Raw genomic sequence first — 20,237 nt, 5'->3', positions numbered from 1 at the left:
ATCCCAAAGCCTATTAGCGCTGAAAAACCACAACTACGGGCTCAACCAACAGTCCCGTCTAATCATCCAGAATCTCTCTCAACACAACCAACATCCATCGAATAATCTTATGTAGCTTCCGGGCCTCCGCATTCAGCATCACTAGTGGATGGTCCCTCATCCAATCTCCTCCGGGCAAACTGTTCCATTAACTGAATCCTAGCTCTCCACTCCTCCATCACTACTGAGGTCCTCTGCCTAGAGTCTCGAATCAACCTATCCACCAAAGCTCCCAACTCAGGAATACGGGAGTAAACATAGTCTTGATCATGGGCTAACTTGCCACCAACACTGGCAGGTACTAATCTTAGGCATCTCAGACACTGGCTCAGGGGCAGGGGTCTCTGAATCTGGCCTCAAGGGTGAAATCTGCATAGGGATCTCACTACTCTCAGAAGGGTCCTCCTCTAGGGTCTGAACTAACATACACAGGCTCCTCTAGAGAGAGTGGAATGGGGTCCACTGGGGTATCGGTCAAACTAATCTCTGAATCTGAGTCACTACCACTACTGGGATCCTGAGAGAAAACAAAAAATAACAACCAAGAAACAATATTAGGTTTAAATAAAGCTTCCAGCTAACTCACACTCTAACTCTAGTTTCCACTTCACTATTACACACTTTCCTTAGACTATACCTAATGGTCTAACTCAACTCTATATGAGTCGAACTCTCTCGCAATATACATATATATACCCAAAATACCCTTTTTATTCCTAACTTGTCTTAGGGACTAGATCCTGTAGCTCTGATACCAAATTGTGACGCCCTCAATCTCGGGGTTAGGAAATGAGGACCCACACACCTTTAATCTAATAATTAAATAAGCATAAACCCCGATTAACTACTAACAGTATCAAACAGGATAAAGTATGAGACAAGGTTACAACTACCAATCATAAAATATAACTTACAACCCCAAAATAATATTAAATAAACATAATTGATTCCGGCTTGGAACCGATAGATAACCCATTGTGTCTTTATAATTCTTTGGCTAAGCGCTTGCTCACTCAGAAATACCACTATATGCTCTGGTAACCGGAAGCCCTCAACACGATAGGGACCACCAGGTACGCTCTTACGAGCAGTGCGCCTAAGCTTGGACATCTTTGTTAGGTCACACACACACTGTAGAGGGGGTGAATACAGTGTATAGTACACTCAAATCGAACTTTAAGAACTTAAGTAACAGAAAACAAACTTTATTGAAACAATAAACTCTGTTACAGTATGGAACTGTTACCTCTCAGTGATGAACAAATATCACGAGAGCTGCTAGGGTTACAATGGATAATCTTCTCTAATAATGATAACACTTATAGTGTAAACCCTATGTCTGTGTTTATATACTACACAGTTACAAGATAATCGCTAATTGATATGGAATATAATTCTGCTTCCTAAAATATATCAATCAGATATCTTTTCTTCCAAGTATTCCATTCTTTACGGAATTCCTTCTTCATGCATATCTCTTCTTATGTTTATCTTGATCTTCTTTCCTTTAATCAGCTACTGTCCTTATCTGATTGTCCTTCAGCACTTAAGTTCTGATATTTATCTTCTGATGATTATCTCCTGATAACATAAGTACTGATATCCTTAAGTCCTGACTTCCATTATAAGTACTGATCAACAGTTAAGTACTGATTTATCCTGTTCAAGTAAGATCTGAAAGCTAAACATAAAACATATTAGCCATGACATTATCAAATATATCTAACAATCTCCCCCAACTTGTAAATTAACATAATATACAAGTTTAACAGATATTTGATGATGTCAAAAACATTAAGTACAAATGCATGAGAATTAGACTAGATAACTACAACTTACAGTCCTTAAAGCTTTTACCAATTTCAACTTCCGATAACAACTTCAGTCTGTATAAATATCAGTATTTAAGCAGTTGTAGATCTTCGACTTGGCTTCATCATTTTCTGATCTCTCTGATGTCAGGAGTTGTTCTGAGATAGTTATTCAACAAACATTTCTCAGCATATCTTAGTTCATCAATCATTCTCCTTTTGACATCTTTAAGCTCTGCAGTATCTTCACCAGTTTGAAAGATTGCAGCTCTGAGATCATTGATCTTTTCTTTTCTCAACTCCTGATCTAGTCTTATGACATAAGCTTTGTCAGACTCCAGATTGAATTCAAGTCCCTTAATACCAAGATATGTTCTGATCTGTGCAGTATTAGGCTCCATATCAACAATATCACCATTGTGATCTCTGTACTTTGGAACCTATATGCTGTCAGACTTAACAGAATAAAGCCTTTTCTGTCTCTGAATCTGTTCTTTTAAGTAGTTTGCAGCAGTCTCTGTTATTCTGTCATCCACTTGAAGTAAGAAAAGTACATGCTCCAATTCTTCAAAATACTTCAATGGAATGGCATTTTGTCTAATATGATAAACCCTACCATCTGTCATGAAATACAACATGATGTATTCTTTCAAGTAGGTATGGTAAACCATCTGTACAGATTCCAGTTGATTCAATCTCTCAGGAGTTGCTCCAATACCTGGTTCACTCAAGGAAGTTGGATCATTGGTAGTGTTGTGTACTCTTCTTTCATCAGCACTTCCCAATCCAGTTTTATCTCTAGCTTCCTTTCCAGTAACTACTCTTGCTTCAAAACCACTTACAGTGGTCTTCAAAGATTGAGTCTATTTTGCTTTAGTGAATCCTGGTAAGAGTGTCTTTGGTCTATTTTCTGATATCAAGTTAACTTGAGCTCTGTCAGAGGTTACTTGCTTCTTCTGAATATCAGAACTTACAATTTCTTGACTCTGAACAACTTGAGCCATGTCAGAGGTTGTTTTAAGAACTTTTCTTGAAGTCAGAGCAAGATCATCCTTTTCATCAGTAATTTCTTCTTCCTCAGGAGGTACATAAACCTTGATAGGTTCACCAACCTTTTCTTTACCCTTGGATCTTGGCTCTATCTGTGGTTGTGATCTAGCCAACGTTGCTTCAGTATGTGTCCTTTCTTTGATCACAATGCCTTTGAGTTTTGGAAGTGAATTTTTACCAGAAGCTTCAGATTTAGATGTGACTTTCTCTGATTTAAGTCTAGCTTCTTCTTCCTTTAAACTTTCCTAAGTCCATTCCTGGATTTTCTTGAAGAAATAACTGTCTTGACATTTCCTCATCAAGATCTAGAAGTTCATCAGAACTTATCCTTTTACCAGCAGCAGAACTTACTCTTTTCCCAGTATCAGAACTTGTCATGTGACTAGCTTGTCTTGATGTAAACCTTCTAACTTGACTATGACCGCTACCCATTCCAGAGTATCCTTGATCATCATTTCCATCATCTTTTCCTTGCAGTGTCTTGTTAGTATTGCATTTGGACTTAATTACCTTCTCCCCATTTTTGGCATCAGCAGGTAGTAAAAGAGAGATAAGTAATTCCACTGAGGATTGGATTTCAGTAAGTTGCGATTGCTGAGAAGCTTGATTTGTCAGAATGTCATCAATCTGAGCTTGTTGTTTCTCTTGAGTTTTCTCAATATAAGCAATCCTGTCAATGGTAGGTTGAAAGAACTTTTTCTTATCAATTTTCCAAACTTGTTCTTGCTTGATAAAGTTCTCCTGAATCTTGTGTAGCTCTGCATGAGTAGTTGAATGAAGACCTTGTAGATGTTTAATACTCAATGCAGTGACTCTAAGCTGGGTTTTTAAATCATCAGAATTTAACATTTCATCAGCTTTAGTCAAGTGCTCAGCAAGATGTATTGCAGTTGGAACACATGAAACTGAGTTCCATTCCTTAGTCCACTCCTGACCTGCAGGAGTTTCACTCCAAGGTACTGGTGCATCCCCGGTAACAAACTTCTTTACCAGTTCAGACTTAGGAAGAGTCTGTTGAGGAGTATGTCCTGAAGGACCTGCTTCATCAGCATCTACAGTTGGAGCAGCATCACCAGTATCTCCAGCATTTGCAGCATCAGAACTTAAAGAATCAGTATCTTCTGATAAGACAACAGTGTGAGTAGCAATGGAGGCTTCAGCATCCTCTAATTGCTGATCTGATACTAAGTTCTGATCAACAGCCATATCCTGATGCTCACCTAAAGTCTGATCATCAGCATCTTGATGCAGAGAAGGTGTTGTTGATAACTCTGGAGTTTGAACAGCATCAGTAACAGGTGTTGTGGAAGGATTATTTGCTGTTGGAGCTTCTAAGAGAAATACTTCAGACACAACCAAGTGTTGAACATCAATATCAGCACTTGTGCCTGGATCAACAAGAGACACAGATGGTGAGTTAGCCTTGTCAGATACAGCTTCCTGAGATGGAGTTGATGGAGAAGAAGTGACTGGAGCAAATTCCTTGTCTTGTGAGATCAGAGATTCCTGATCCCCTTCCTTAGCTGCTTCTTCTTCATCATCTGAAACTGGCCTTTGTGCCCTCTGTTTCTTGTACTTCCTTGTTGATTTGGATTCCTTGGGAGTTTCAGGAACTGTCATTCGTCTAAGCCTCTTAAGAAGCCTAGAACCCCCAATTTCAGAATCCTTCTGAGAAATCTCTTTCTCAGCTTCAGATACAATAGGTTCTCTAGCAGGAACCGGTTCCTCAGAATCAGATTCATCGCTCAATGCAATCCTCCTTCTCTTTTGAGATGTTTGAGGAACATTCTTTGTCCTCTTTGGCTTGGAAGATGAAGATTTCACAGTAGGTGCTGAAGATGAAGGTCGAGCAGTCTGTGAAGTTGAGACATAGGATTTGAGATATGTTCTGACGGTAGGTTGAGTAGAATGAGAGGTAGGTACTGAGGTTGATGGATTTTGGGTGTTTGGAGTTGGTTGGACATCAGAGTAAACAGATCTATAAGTATCAGGATCAGCATTTACCAGGATCTGTTTTACAGACTTAGGAATCTGTAATGGTCTAACCATTTTTTTCTTAGTATCAGCATTTACCAGGTCATTAAAGTATCGTTTTGCAACCTTAAAAGGTGGGGTTTGAGTGCTGACTAAATGAGGTTCATCAGTACAATAAGTGTAAATAAGTTGACAGAATCTAGCAAAATAAACAACATCTCGATCCTCTGTCATCCTATCCCCAATAAAACCAATTATTCCAGTTGCAAAATCAAAATGAGTTTGATGAATAATAGCATACCCTATGTGCTGACTCAGAATTGGGATAGCATCAAAATTTGAACATTTGTTCCCAAAAGCTTTGGTGATGCAATCAAAGAAGAAACTCCATTCTCTTCTGATATTAGCCCGTTTCAACTGTCCAAGTTTCGTCAGACTCTTTTCATATCCCAATTCAGCCATTAACTCCCGAAGGGCTGAGTCCTCTGGAATTGAGAAAGTACAATCTTCTGGAAGATGTAAAGCCCTGCGTACTGTACCAGGAGTGACTACAAAGGATGAATCACCCACTTGGAAGATAATACTGGGAGTTCCACGTTGACCACCATCATCAAAAAGTCCAGTCCTCCAAAACCTCAGAACTTGTTGGCTTGAAAAGAATTCAGGCTGTGTTAATGCATACCCAACCTCACTATGTGCAAGAAGATCTTGCACAAAGTGTAATTCAGATGGAGCTTCAGTGTGATCAAGAACTGCAGCATAGTTGTTGGGGACAAACTTAGCTCCATCAATGATTAAATCCTTTGGTGCCATGTGAAAAAAAATGAGATTCAAGTATGCCTGTTAGGTGTTTGAGATAATGTCTGTATGAAAAACCAACGTGAGAAATAAAGAGAAAGAGAGTAAAAGTAAGGAGAGAGATAAAATATAAAGAAAATAAAAGATTAAAGAAATCTTCTCTCTGTTGTACTTATACTCTGAATAAAAATGTTATCGTTGGACACCTGTTAGACATGCAGTAATAACGGACAGTTACTGGGCTCGAGAAAACAGGAATCATTACTTACCCATTTGCCTAGTTTCAAGGAAAAACCGTTCCATTTATCAAGAGAAACAGTTTTAATTCAAAATTTAAACCGTTATCACTGATTGAATTATTTTTCACTGCATCATTGATATTCTGAAAATACATCACATGAAAATGACCAAGATAAATTAGATAAGTAAGTGCTGAAAATGAATCAGAACTTAATATAAAACAAAATTTATATGGTCATCAGAATATCAATCAGGATTTATCAACACAAGATAAAATAACTCAGAGACAAAATCTTGAAGTAAAAAAAAACTTTCATTAATATATCAAGACAATACATTTATGAAATGGAAATTACATCAATACTTATACAAGATTTTCCCTAAGCTTCTAAACCTAACATCAACAGCCTTAGTCCTAGCGAAGAAGCCTGACAAAGCTGATGATGAAGAAAAACAGGAAGAAGACGAGATTAAGTCATCTTCTTCTTCCTACTCTCGACAAACAGAATGGCGAGTCTGATGATTCGCTCTTACTGGCGGAGAGCTTCCAGCCTTTCCTCCTCCAATCGCTCCAGATGGCGATGGTAGTCCATATAGAAAAACAGAAGGTGTGTCAGTACCTCCTGTGGGACAGAGTCCCATATCTCCTCAGGAATGGCTGTGACATGCCATTCCTGCTGCCACTCGGTACAGCTTAGCTCCATATTGAAGTTTTGGTAGTTCAAAAACATGTTGTATCTGACCATTGTATTTTTGAAAGAAGAAGTATGAAGATAAGTGTGTGAGAAGAATTTGATGGAAAGACTGATGTGAAGTGGCTGCTTATATAGGCAAGAGAATGGCAGGAGACGCAAAGAAATTGAATGCTGACAGATAGAATTAATTCTACCTCGTCTCCCTAGACTTTGAAAAAGAATAACATTCATCGGAAAGAGGAATCATGGTTTAAAACGCACAAGAAACAAGAAACAGTGGACTATTCAAGGATGAATACCATTAATCCTAATCATAGTGACTATTAATCTTCCACTTCAACATATTCTAGTTCGAACTGAGACTGTTATCAAATTTTATTCACAGATAAGCCAAGTAAAGGATTAGACTGAGAAATCAGAACTTAGACCTATACCAGAACTTAACAGTCATCAGAACATAATTTCTTAACTCGAAAAAGAATGCCCATCTTAGTAACTCCTCATACAAGTTCTGAGTTATAGACGTCAGAACTTAATCATCAGAACGTGTAACTAGAACTTGTCCTCAGAATTTGTGCAGTAATGACACAATGACTGTTTATCTAAAATAACATAGACCACCACATAAATTTTCATCATTCAGATGGAGTGATTAGTGTGTGCATTAAGCTAAATAACAGACAAAGAGTAAAGTCTGATTCACTTCAGTACATCTTAGAAATAAGGCATAACTAAAATTTTGCTAAAGAGCTGTCATTGTCCTGAAACCTACTGATGAATGAGTTCATGCTTGAGTCCACCTCAACTGTTTTGTGCTAATTTTATGCATCTTTTGAAATTCTATTTTACAGTGGCTTCTCAGTGTAAGTGAGTCACGACTGTTTATCAGAATTTATGCTATTATCAGAGTATTTCTCCAGTAATCATAGAGTGTGAAAAGTCACCAAGAAAATATTTTGCTTTTCTAATGCATATCTACTTAATACCAGCAATGCACTTGGGTCGTCCCTTCCACATTTTTACTCTAGATCTCAAAGGAGTACCTGATTTTATTCTTTGATCTTTTTGCTTTTTCTTTTGATAAGTGAGGTTTATCAGCACTTAGTACATTCAGCAGTTTTACTAGTATCAGAACTTAACAGCTGAGTAGCATTATTCTAATTTGTGACTTAGTAATAAGATATACAAAGTAAACTTAACTAAGCTCAATTATCAGAATTTGCTAGTGTCATAGGGTTTCCACTGAAATAATTACTTCTTACATGGAATCATTTGTTTATTGAAGACTACTAGGTCAGTATCTAGCACTAGTTATCCTTATAGGATAAAATAGGTACTTGAACAGACATATCACTTATCAGAGTTTAGAAACAGATATCAGACAACAGTCAGTACTTAAAGACATTTATCAATTAAGCACAGAATACACAATTAGATTAATTCTGTAAATACTGAGCATAAAGTCTGATAACACAGAACAAGACTAAGCAGATTTAGAGAAAGAACCTGAAACCATTCCAAGTTCATTTACCAATCGTGTAAAAGTAGCTTCACACAGTGGTTTTGTGAAGATATCTGCTAGTTGTTGATCTGTGGGAACAAAATGCAATTCCACTGTACCTTCATCCACATGTTCCCTGATGAAGTGGTACTAGATGCTGATGTGCTTTGTCATTGAGTGTTGAACTGGATTACCTGTCATAGCAATAGCACTTTGATTATCACAGTAAATAGGGATTTTGAAATATGTTAACCCATAATCCAGTAACTGATTCTTCATCCAAAGAATCTGTGCACAACAGCTTCCTGCAGCAATATACTCTGCTTCTGCAGTTGATGTGGAAATTGACTTTTGTTTCTTGCTGTACCAAGAAACCAATCTGCCTCCAAGAAATTGGCAGCTTCCACTTGTGCTTTTCCTGTCAATTTTGCAACCTGCAAAATCTGCATCTAAGTAACCTATTAGTTTAAAATCTGATTCTCTAGGATACCATAATCCCAGAGCAGCTGTTCCTTTAAGATACTTAAAGATTCTTTTTACAGCTGTTAAGTGAGGTTCTCTTGGATCTGCTTGAAATCTTACACAAAGACAGGTAGCATACATGATATCAGGTCTACTAGCAGTTAGATAGAGTAGAGAGCCAATCATACCTCTGTAGTCAGTAATATCTACTGATTTACCGGTATCCTTATCCAGTTTTGTCGCAGTGGCCATTGGAGTGGATGCACTGGAACAATCTTGCATTCCAAATTTCTTCAGCAAGTTTCTGGTGTACTTGGTTTGACAAATAAAAGTGCCTTCCTCATTCTGCTTGACTTGAAGGCCCAGAAAATAGCTAAGTTCCCCCATCATACTCATCTGATATCTTGACTGCATTAGCTTGGCAAACTTTTTGCAAAGTTTGTCATTTGTAGATCCAAAAATGATATCATCAACATAAATCTGGACCAGAAGTAAGTCCTTTCCATGGTTGAGGTAGAACAGTGTTTTGTCTATTGTCCCTCTGTTGAATCCACTTTCCAGAAGAAACTGAGCTAAAGTCTCATACCATGCTCTAGGAGGTTGCTTAAGTCCATAAAGTGCTTTATCAAGCCTGTAGACATAATCTGGATGTTTGGTATCTATAAAACCTGGAGGTTGTTCAACATATACCTCCTCCTCCAATTCTCCATTGAGAAAAGCACTTTTCACATCCATTTGAAAGACAGTAAACTTTTTGTGAGCAGCATAAGCCAAGAATATCCTTATGGCTTCTAACCTAGCAACTGGTGCAAATGTTTCATCATAATCAATTCCCTCCTGTTGAGAATATCCTTTTGCAACCAGCCTTGCCTTATTCCTTGTAATTATGCCATCACTGTCAGTTTTGTTTCTGAATACCCACTTTGTACCAACAACAGATCTATTCTTTGGTCTTGGCACTAGGGTCCAGACTTTGTTTCTTTCAAATTCATTCAACTCTTCCTGCATTGCTTGCACCTAATCAGCATCTTGAAGAGCTTCTTCCACTTTCTTTGGCTCAGTCTGAGAGAGAAAATAATTGTAAAGACATTCATTTGAAGTACCTGTTCTAGTTCTGACACCTGTATCAGGATTTCCAATTATCAAATCAGGTGTATGTGATTTTATCCACTTCCTTGCAGATGGAAGGTTTTCTCTAGAACTGGATGCTCCCCCATAATCCATGCTATTTTCATTTTCATTTTCTGATGCTCCCCCTGAAACTATGCTCTCTGAGTTGGATTCTTCAGTATTTAGATTTTCAGCACTATCAGAACTTGGCTTATCAGAACTTGACGAATCAGAACTTGAAGAGCCAGATGCATGTTCTGATGTTTCTTGAGATGTGGTAGGATCTTGAGTATGCTCCCCCTGCATAGGTGCATCTTCCTTTGACGTAGTCTCCACAGTTTCAATAACATCAGAGTTTAATCCATCAGAGTTTACAGTATCAGGAGTTAGACTGTCAGGATTTTCTGTATCAGAATTTGAGTCTTCATTTTCAAATCTCAGCTGATCATGGTCAATGAAATCTTCAAGACCAGTAATCTTTTTGTCATCAAAAGAGACATTGATAGATTCCATGACCACTTTTGTTCTCAAATTATAGACTCTGAAGGCTTTTGTGGAAAGTGGATATCCAACAAAGATTCCTTCATCAGCTTTTAGATCAAACTTTGATAGCTGTTCAGGATGAGTCTTGAGAACAAAACACTTGCATCCAAATACATGAAAATATTTCAGATTTGACTTCTTTTTCTTCACCATCTCATATGGTGTTTTTCCATGCTTGTTAATGAATGTTGCATTTTGAGTAAAACAAGCAGTCTGCACAGCTTCAGCCCAGAAATAGGTTGGAAGCTTTGCTTCTTCAAGCATTGTACGTGCAGCTTCAATGAGAGTTCTATTCTTCCTTTCAACAACTCCATTTTGCCGTGGAGTTCCAGGAGCAGAAAATTCCTGCTTTATTCCATGGCTTTTGCAGAACTCTTCCATTATCAAATTCTTGAACTCAGTGCCATTATCACTCCTTAAAACTTTCACAGAATCTTTGACCATTTTATCCAGATGTTTGATATGATCAATCAAGGTTGATGCAGTTTCACTTTTTGTATGTAAGAAATACACCCATGTGTATCTGGTGAACTCATCCACTATGACCAACGCATACTTCTTCTTTGCAATAGACATGACATTTACTGGACCAAATAGATCAACATGTATTAGATGATAAGGCTCAAGAATTGATGATTCAGTCTTGCTCTTGAATGAAGATTTTCTTTGTTTGGCTTTCTGACATGAATCACAAAGACCATCAGGAGCAAATACTGTGTTTGGCAATCCTCTCACAAGATCTTTCTTGACCAGTTCATTTATATTGTTGAAATTTAAATGAGAGAGTTTCTTATGCCAATTCCAGCTTTCTTCAATTGATGCTCTACTCATCAAACAGATTGTAGAACCATCAGTACTTGTTGAAAGCTTAGCTTCATAAATGTTACCACGCCTGTATCCATTCAGAACAACTTTGCCTTTAGATTTACTCACAATTTCACAGTGTTCTTCAAAGAAATCAACATAATAACCTCTGTCACAGATTTGACTTATACTCGGTAGGTTGTGTTTAAGTCCTGAGACTAGAGCTACTTGTTTAATTATGACATTTCCAAGATTGATATTGCCATATCCCAATGTTTTTCCAATGTTGCCATCTCCATAAGAAACACTTAGGCCAACTTTCTCCACAAAGTCTGATAGCAGGGCCTTATTTCCAGCCATATGTCCTGAACATCCACTGTCCAGAACTAGAATATTTTTCCTGTTGCCCTGCAATCACAAAGACCACTAATTATTAATTTTAAGGACCCAGACTTGCTTGGATCCTTTGGCCTTATTAAGTTTGTTAACATTTGCAGCGGATTTAGCATCAGAGTTTATGTTAACATTTTTCTTATCAGAACTTACACTATCAGACTTTGAATCAGAATTTACACTAGAAGGAACAATGGAAACTTTCTTCAAAGAAGGTTTTATTTGATAATAATCATAGTACAAACTATGATATTCCTTACAAGTATAAATGGAATGCCATAAACTACCACAATGAAAACAAGGATTTTGTGGTTTGTATCTAACAGACTGACTCTTAACTCCTAATTTTGAAGGTAAGGAGTTAATATTCTTATTCTTCCTACAAAAAGAAGCCAGATGGTTAGAACTTCCACAGTTATGACACGTTTTCTTAGGAGCATCAGGAACAGGTTTATAATCATTGCTTTTATTCACACCTTCCTTTCCATTCCTATTTTTCCTAGGTGATTTTACCTTGTTTGCATTCTTGACATCTTTCAGCTTATGCTTAAGCTGCTTCTTTGTCATTAAGCCTATGTTCACTTCAGCTGTCTTTTCCTGTTTTAGTTTGTCAGAAGTTGATTCCTTTGTAACTTCTGATTTTTCATTTTCAGACTTTACAGTTACAAACTTAACAGGTTTTAACTTTGGCTTTTGCTTATCAACAGACTTAATTTCTTCAGTTCCTTTATCTTTCTTATCTTCTCCATAACCTAAGCCCTCTTTCCAGCTTCCACTACTTAGCAAATTTTGAGTTGTTTTGCCAGAGTTAGTCCAACTCCTGATAATCTCTCTTTCCTTTTCTGTAACACCCCCAGATCCGGGGTCGGGGATCCGGGTCGTCACGAGTTCCATTTCCCTTAACAACACCCAATCTCAATAAATAATCAACTACTCTGTACTTTGACCCCACAATAAACACACACACCACAAGTTATAGTCTCAGAGATGAATATCCAAAAATAATCACAAGTCGTTTTATTCCACAATTATATGCCAATACACCTTAAACAGGTTTCTGAATAAATTTACATTTCTTTGCCATTATTACAATTCATAAATATACATAATCTGATACATCAAAAGTTGAAAGCCTAGCCTATTGGTAGTTCCTACCTCAGCTATGGCGGCATCAGTGCTTATAGAAAACTGCGGAACGTCTCCTAACCTCTTGCGAATCGGAAGCTTGGTCCGGTTCATCTTGTCTATCTGATGTTGTGTGATGAAAGAAGAAAGCAAGGGTGAGCATCAAGCCCACCAAAATAATATGTATAATGATTAACAATATATGAGCCTTCTCATAGTACTCATGAAAGTCTTGGTCAAAAGAAATGAACCAAGTTTGATATCTTAATGCGATGAAGTCGCAAAATATTCAGTATATATACATATATACTTTTCAAAATATTGGAAGTCCTCTTCCATGCATAATATACACAAAATCCCAGTGTATAACTGTATATATAAAAAAATATCGTTGCAAGGTGATCTCATACATCTAACCTTGTCTCAACGTTTTTCTGAAAATCTTTGTCATTCATAAGACAATTATTAATTAGATATAAGTTTAAAAGATGAGGTTACCAAATACCCCAATATACTTATATCTTTCCCAAATACTACTTGAACTACCACCGTTCAAGTTATAATCAGTTTCAAAAGTTCATCACATAGATGAGACTACAAGACAAGATTTGAATAGATTCAATCTTTAAAATATTATTAAAGGAAATGAAGTTATGACATACTTCATTAAGTTCTGATATATATATATCCACATATACTTCTTCCTTTATACATTTCCTGAAAACATCTGTCATGTTAAGTATGAACAGAGTTTGAAACATCCAATGAATTTTGGAAAGGAAAAGAATTTTGGCATAAACCAGATATCTTGCTGATCAGGCAAAGATACCCATAAGTAACCTTTTCTACTAGTAGATGGACGAATTCCCCACTGGTCATCACCTTGGCCGCATTAGGACCTATGCTGGACTGCCACTCAGCCACTTATGCATTTGATGGACTCCCACTGAGCCACTTACACTATCATGGACTCCCACTGAGCCCATGTTGCTTATGCTGACTCAATAGATGGACTTACTTCCCGAACGTTGGGTAAGTAATCAATTCATTTACCAAAACTGCAACCTTGTTGCGAATATAAAATACACCACAGAGCCGGATCCCTCAGGTTTTAAGCGAGTATTTAAATCCCCTTAAAAAGGAAGATCTTAAATATAAAAATGAGTTTTGGGATCCGCTCTAACTTTTAAAAATCATTTTGAAGACTCGAAAACACTTTATAGAGTGTTTGGAGTAAAGCTGATTTAATGAAGTAAATCAGTCCCCAGAATATTAGAAAATGACTGAATATTATTAATTAAATAATATTCCCATAAAGAATAATCTTTATAAAAATAATTGAAGTAGAAGTATTAAAATTTATACTTGAAACGAGTATTAAATAACCAAAGATATACTTATATGAAAGTATTATCTTCATTTGAATAACCGAAAATAAGTTTGATTATCGAAACATTATTCTTTAATAAAGTACAGAATATATCTCAGCAAATAATCGGAGTCATAGATCCTTAAATGAATATTCAAATAATATTCATTAAATAATATAAACTGAGTCATAAGTCCTCGAATGAATATTCAAATAATAAAATAAAAGGAGTCATAAGTCCTCGAATGAATATTCGAATAATATTCATTAATAAAATAAAGTTTAAAGTTATCGAATAAACCTTATTCGATTAATAGTTTGGAAAACTATAACCATATATATATATATAAATATATATATATATATCCATATCCATATATATACAAAATCTACTCGGGATCCTCGACTCCCGGTTTTAGAAAATTTTTTTCACCTTTGGGTCCCTACACTAAGGGTATATGCAAGATACCGCTATCCTCTAGCATAGGTATTATCAACTGAACCAACAGATATATATTTCAAGAATATGAAACAGGCATGCATATATACCATATCACATGCTACAATATATCGCAAGAATTGCTAATAACAATCATGCACTTATCACAAGATAATGCATATACATATATTTACATCACAACAACAGTATAACGGGTAGAAAACTTGCCTGAGCGACTTGGGGTGATAAAAGGCTCGGGACGAGTCTGGTAACCTATAAACAACAAGTAAGTTGGAATTAAACCAAAATCACTTGTAAATCTATACTTTAACTAACTTAGACTCTAACGCTTGTTTTGCGCTCACTGATTTGCTTAAGTCACTCGGGTACCCTCGGCTCCACCATTTTTAATAATTTAACCTTTACGAGTTTTAAAGCGATTCCTTCGCGAGTGTCTTACCAACTGCCTAACACACTTACCATAAATGTTTCATACATTAATTAACCCTTTTTGGTCTTTAACCTATGTTTCAAAGTAAGGCGAGGGAAAAAGTTTCGTTCGCGAAACGCCGTTACTTGAAACGGTCGTTTCTCCTAAACCGTGCATCGGAATCGAACGAACTACATATCAAAACGAAGCTCGTAACATGAGCTATCTAAACATGGCAGTGGTCATAATCTAGCAGGGGGTTCTCGGGTCCTAATGCTATGCACAAAAACAGTCCAAAGAAAATCGGACGTTACGACGGCTATATTTACGCGATTTCCCAATTTTTAACCATTCAAAACCAACCACAAACCAACCTCAAATCCAACATACAACCAACATCCATCCTCATCACATCATAACAACCCCAACCAATTCAATTTAATCATTTATACTTATGCCTAAGCTTAGTTTAACCATACTTAAGTTCTTTTAATCAAAACCACAACATTTACCATTCCATTTCACTACCATTCCAAATCCCAAACTCTAAATCACAACAACAAGCTACAATATCATCCTACCAATTAAAATCATCTTATAATACATAGGGATCTAGGGTTTGGAGATGGTATACCTTCCTTAGAGTGGTGGGATGAGCTAGGAAGCCTTAAGAAGCTTTGAGAAGTCTTAGGAAAGCTTGGATCTTCAAGAAAAACAAGAAAACTTCAAGTAAAAAAACTTGAAAACACTATTCATAGTCTTCTTCTTTGATTAAATGGAGAAGATTGAGAAGGAATTGATGGCTTAAACTCATGGTATAGCCCTAACTAAGCATGAAGATGATTAGGGAATTTACTCACCAATTTAGGAAGCTTGGATCTTGAATTTTTGAAAATTCTTGCCTAATGAATAGTAAAAAGCCGAGAGCTTCAAGAACAAAGCCTTGGTTGCTTTTGATTTTTGATGAAAATGATTTTTCTTGGCTTGGTTGCTTGGTTTTTGTGCTTGTTTTAGTCAATTACCTTCTTGCCCTTGAATTTGTGTGGTTACAAAGCCACCACACCTCCTTCCTTCCCATGTCATGCTTATGTCACCTTGCACATGTCATAATGCTCCCACTTGTCCACACCTTGTGGTTTGATGATGTCACAGTCCCTGGCTTCTTGTACAAGCTTGTCTCTTGGTCACTTATTTGTTTTACGGTTCGCTTTTTTTCGTTCTTGTTTATCGTTTGAGGGATCATACCCGGGATCTTATTACTTAGGTTCCCTTAACCTTTCTCAATATATTGTATTCCTTCTATGATCCTCTCCTATAATCCTTTAATTTAAATCCTTTTTATCCTGTTACCTTATACTCAATTCTCTCCGTATCTTGTGGATTTCCGGGAAAAATCAAAGTGTTCGGAATTAGATTCTGACGATCTTTACATACACTTATATACCACATAGAGTACTAATAATATCCCATAAGATCAATAACAGAACCCCTACATAGCGTGGCATGAAAAGTTTTCTCGTTCAGCAAAAACACTATTCATAAGGGTTTCAAAATTTCTCAAAAATTGGGGTTATTACAGTCTCCCCTCCTTAAAAGGATTCCGTCCCGGAATCAGATAGAAAACAAATGGGGATACTTTCTTAGCATTACACTTTCTAACTCTCGAGTCAATTTTCTACATTGTGGTTCTACCACCAAACTCTGCCTAGTTTGATAATCCTTCTCCTAAGCACTTGTTCCTTTTCACTCTATAACCCTTTCTGGTTACTCCATATAGGTTACGTCGGGTTGCATATCTATGCGCTCATATGCCTCTACTTATCTGGCATCTGAATTATACTTCCTTAACATTGATACGTGAAACACGTTATGAACTTGCTACAGGTTCGGGGGTAGGGCTAGCTCATATGCTAACTTCCTAAACGTCTTAATATATCCAAGGGTCCAACAAATTGTAGACTTAGCTTTCCTTTCTTTCCGAACCTCATCAATCCTTTCCAAGGGATACCTATAACATTACTAGGTCCCCTATTTCATACTCTTTATCCTTTCGTGTCAAATCAACACACTTATCATGTCCATCTTGGGCTACTACCAGCCGTCCTCTGATTAGATCTATCATATCCTTGGTCCTTTGGACTACTGCGGGTCCGAGCATCTTGCGCTCTACAACTTCATCCTAACATAAGGGAGATCGATATTTTCTTCCCTCAAGGATCTCATAAGGCGACATCTCGATAATGACATATGATCTATTTTCGTAAGATAACTCAATCCGAATTAAGTGATCATTCCAAATTCTTTCAAGTCTATTGCACAGACTCTCATTATAGCTTTTATCATTAGAACTTTTGCTTCTCAATACCTATTCTTTTTCAGTTCGTAATCGCTACTACCTTTCGTTCCTAATATTATACGGGTTATACTTTTGCTCGTTAGCGTTCTATAACCTTTTAATAACCACGTCAACCTTAGTATCACGAATGTGTTCCCATTCCGCATACTACCACCACTTTATTACTCCTTTTTCAGTTATTTCTATTTTCCAAAGTTTGATTAATCATATAGAAGTAAAGGAATTTGTTGAGAGATCACTATGATCATGAACACTTGTTATATCGCATAGTTAGTACAGAAGGTGGCCAGCCTTTAGTACTTGACAAGCAATTAAACAACATGTGGTATCCTACTAGGCTTCTATCACAAAGATAGATAGTCATTCGGAAATACCTCCCCTTCTGGAAGGGTTGTTCTTCTCAGCTTACATGAAATGAAAAGAAGAGAAAAGAACGAACTGAAGAGAATTGTATATATGAAAAAATATACTGCCACAAAATATCTGGCTTGGAACCTACCTCTGAACTATAGAGGTTTGTCATAGGAGAACAAAACATATACGTATTTATATCAGCATCAAGCATTATAGCCTCGTATTTCCCATGCCTAAATATTTTCGCTATCCCGTCCATCATTCTATGGACCCACACTCTTCCTCGAGCTTATACATAATCACCTTTGAAACTCCCTCGACATCGAAAATCGAATCTGGGATCTCATTCTATACATCATCGTTACTAGAATTCTATGCTTGCACCGCAACCTTCCTCGTATAATAATACGACTCTCTATTGATAAGAAAGAATAATAATTCACTAGGTAGATACTCTACTTAATTAGTCTATCAATGATAACTTATACACTACCACGACCCGATTAGTGGTACTCAATCTCAACACCCATTCCAATACAACTCTCACGGTTGTAATTAGCTCATTACTCGTAGAATCATTGCTGCCTTACTATGGTCCACCACTGACCTACTGTTGTCATTCATTTTCCATGAAGTCTTAATAGCTAACCATACGGAGTCCATACATGTCGTATCAAATCCTTCTAAGGAGGTAACATAATCACCATTCATGATTCATGGAGTACACTCCTGATCCTGACATACATACATGACATGAAGCATATAAAATTACAGAAGAGTTTCAATCAAAGTACCGATAGCAGGTTAATACCATTCTTAATCATATGCCTTCAATAGAAGACTTAACTCAAAGGTTTGTTTGGTCCTTTTTGAAACATGGTCCTGGCTTATCTCAAGATAGGACCTTCTAAGATAGATAGCCCGTTCATGGTGATTACACAAATTAAACCTTTACCAACTACTATTACGGTTGGGTATTGCACAGTCATCAGAAGGAATGTCAATCTTCCAAACCATTATTCAACCTTCACATTTTTAACCATCATCACTGTATTCTTTTGGCACACGCGCCTATAATTTTTCCTTTTACCGTTAAAGTGTCGGCCACCTCTTTGGCCTTTCCTGATAGTAATAGTTCCTTACAGTCAATGTCTTTTAACCACCTTCAACTAAATTTTCTACCTCATTTCAATCACAGCTTATGTGAAGATGTTTTCCTTAAAATCTGATAAGTAAAAAAAAAATCACCATTTTTCCATAAGTTATTGCCTCAGTCTTTAGAGGTTAATCACTGTCATGACTAACTCTCAATCATAATTAGAACATCTTTTATATTAAGTCCTAATTGCCCTGAATAATTTCGACCATTACTGGTTCGATCCATACTTTCTCGTGGTTTAACACGTGCCCCACTTGGCAACATTATAATTATGTCATATTTCCTTTATCAATATTTTTATTCTTGAGAATTTCGAATATTTCCTTTCTCCTTGTAAAACCTCTAAGGTTATCCTTCAATCGTTCCTCCTGTATTCCCTATATACAGGGCATATCAAATACCATTTACTGATACTAGAACCATTGTCTATTTACTTCTGAAAAATTTCTCCACTGATCCTTAAAGGTTATTATTACCTTAACCCTTTCCAATTCATACTGTCAAAACTCATACTATCCCTATTAAGGGTGAAATGCCAACCTTTATGCATTCCCTAGGATTCGTTTTAAGTTATCGATGTTCTATCCTTAATTCCACCTTTAAAAGGTACAAGCATCCTTCCATGGATAAATAAAGTCATATATCCCTGATAAGGGTATCTTATTCATCATTTCCACCTCGATAGTCTATACCGAATTTCACAATAGCATCCTTATTCAAGTTAAGGTCAATCCACATGGCCTCCAAAAGATAAAAATGGTTATCCGCTTTTCTTTCCTGATTTGGTAATGATCACATGGATGATCTGGAAGATATTGGTCGTGTTCAACGTGAACTTCTCTTAATAAATCCTTATTTACTTTTGTTGTTTATCTCAACAGTCATCTCAATGTTGGGATATCTTTCATACCTGGCGTCTCCCTTCCTGGGTATCATGCACCGGTCTTACACTTCACATTCTTGAAGGTCACTTCCTTCATCCAATTTTCCTAATTCTTACTTCCTTGTCTCCTCAGTCTATCCGCGTCTCACTATTTATCCTTCGAAACTATCTCAATGTTTCCTCGAATCCTCCCAACTAAAGGGGATAAAATATATGCATCTCTTATGCCTTCACCCATCAATTTTAAACTCATGGTGAATCACCCTCATCCTGACGAATGCATATTTATCTATTTCTATTGCTACGAGTCTTTAGGGTTTCCTCATACCAATTCCCTTATCATTCCTCAAACTCTGTTGCCTTTATATTCCTTTCTCTTATCGTTATTTCATGAACCAACACAACATAAGCATTGATTTCAAACATCCCGTCATTCTGGATTCGTGTCTTTCAGAACGAATCTTGATAACTTTTACAACTTAGATTCATAATTCGTCATACTCCGTCTGCCTTTGTTCTGGCTCTAAAGCTTTTTACACTATTCCATAATCTTGGGAATTACTTTCCCGAAAACAATTGGCTGAACTTTAATCAGTTTATTATAATCTCTTGGTCCGTGCCTTCCTTGGCCTTTCACCAGCGGGTGGTCTCTCTCTTGGGAGGGTAAGTGATAAAAACAGTCTTTTGTGATTCGTCAATCAT

This window comes from Apium graveolens, chromosome 3 (genome assembly GCF_009905375.1).
Source record: "Apium graveolens cultivar Ventura chromosome 3, ASM990537v1, whole genome shotgun sequence".
In the NCBI taxonomy this organism is placed as follows: domain Eukaryota; kingdom Viridiplantae; phylum Streptophyta; class Magnoliopsida; order Apiales; family Apiaceae; genus Apium; species Apium graveolens.
This window is presented reverse-complemented; position numbering follows the sequence as displayed.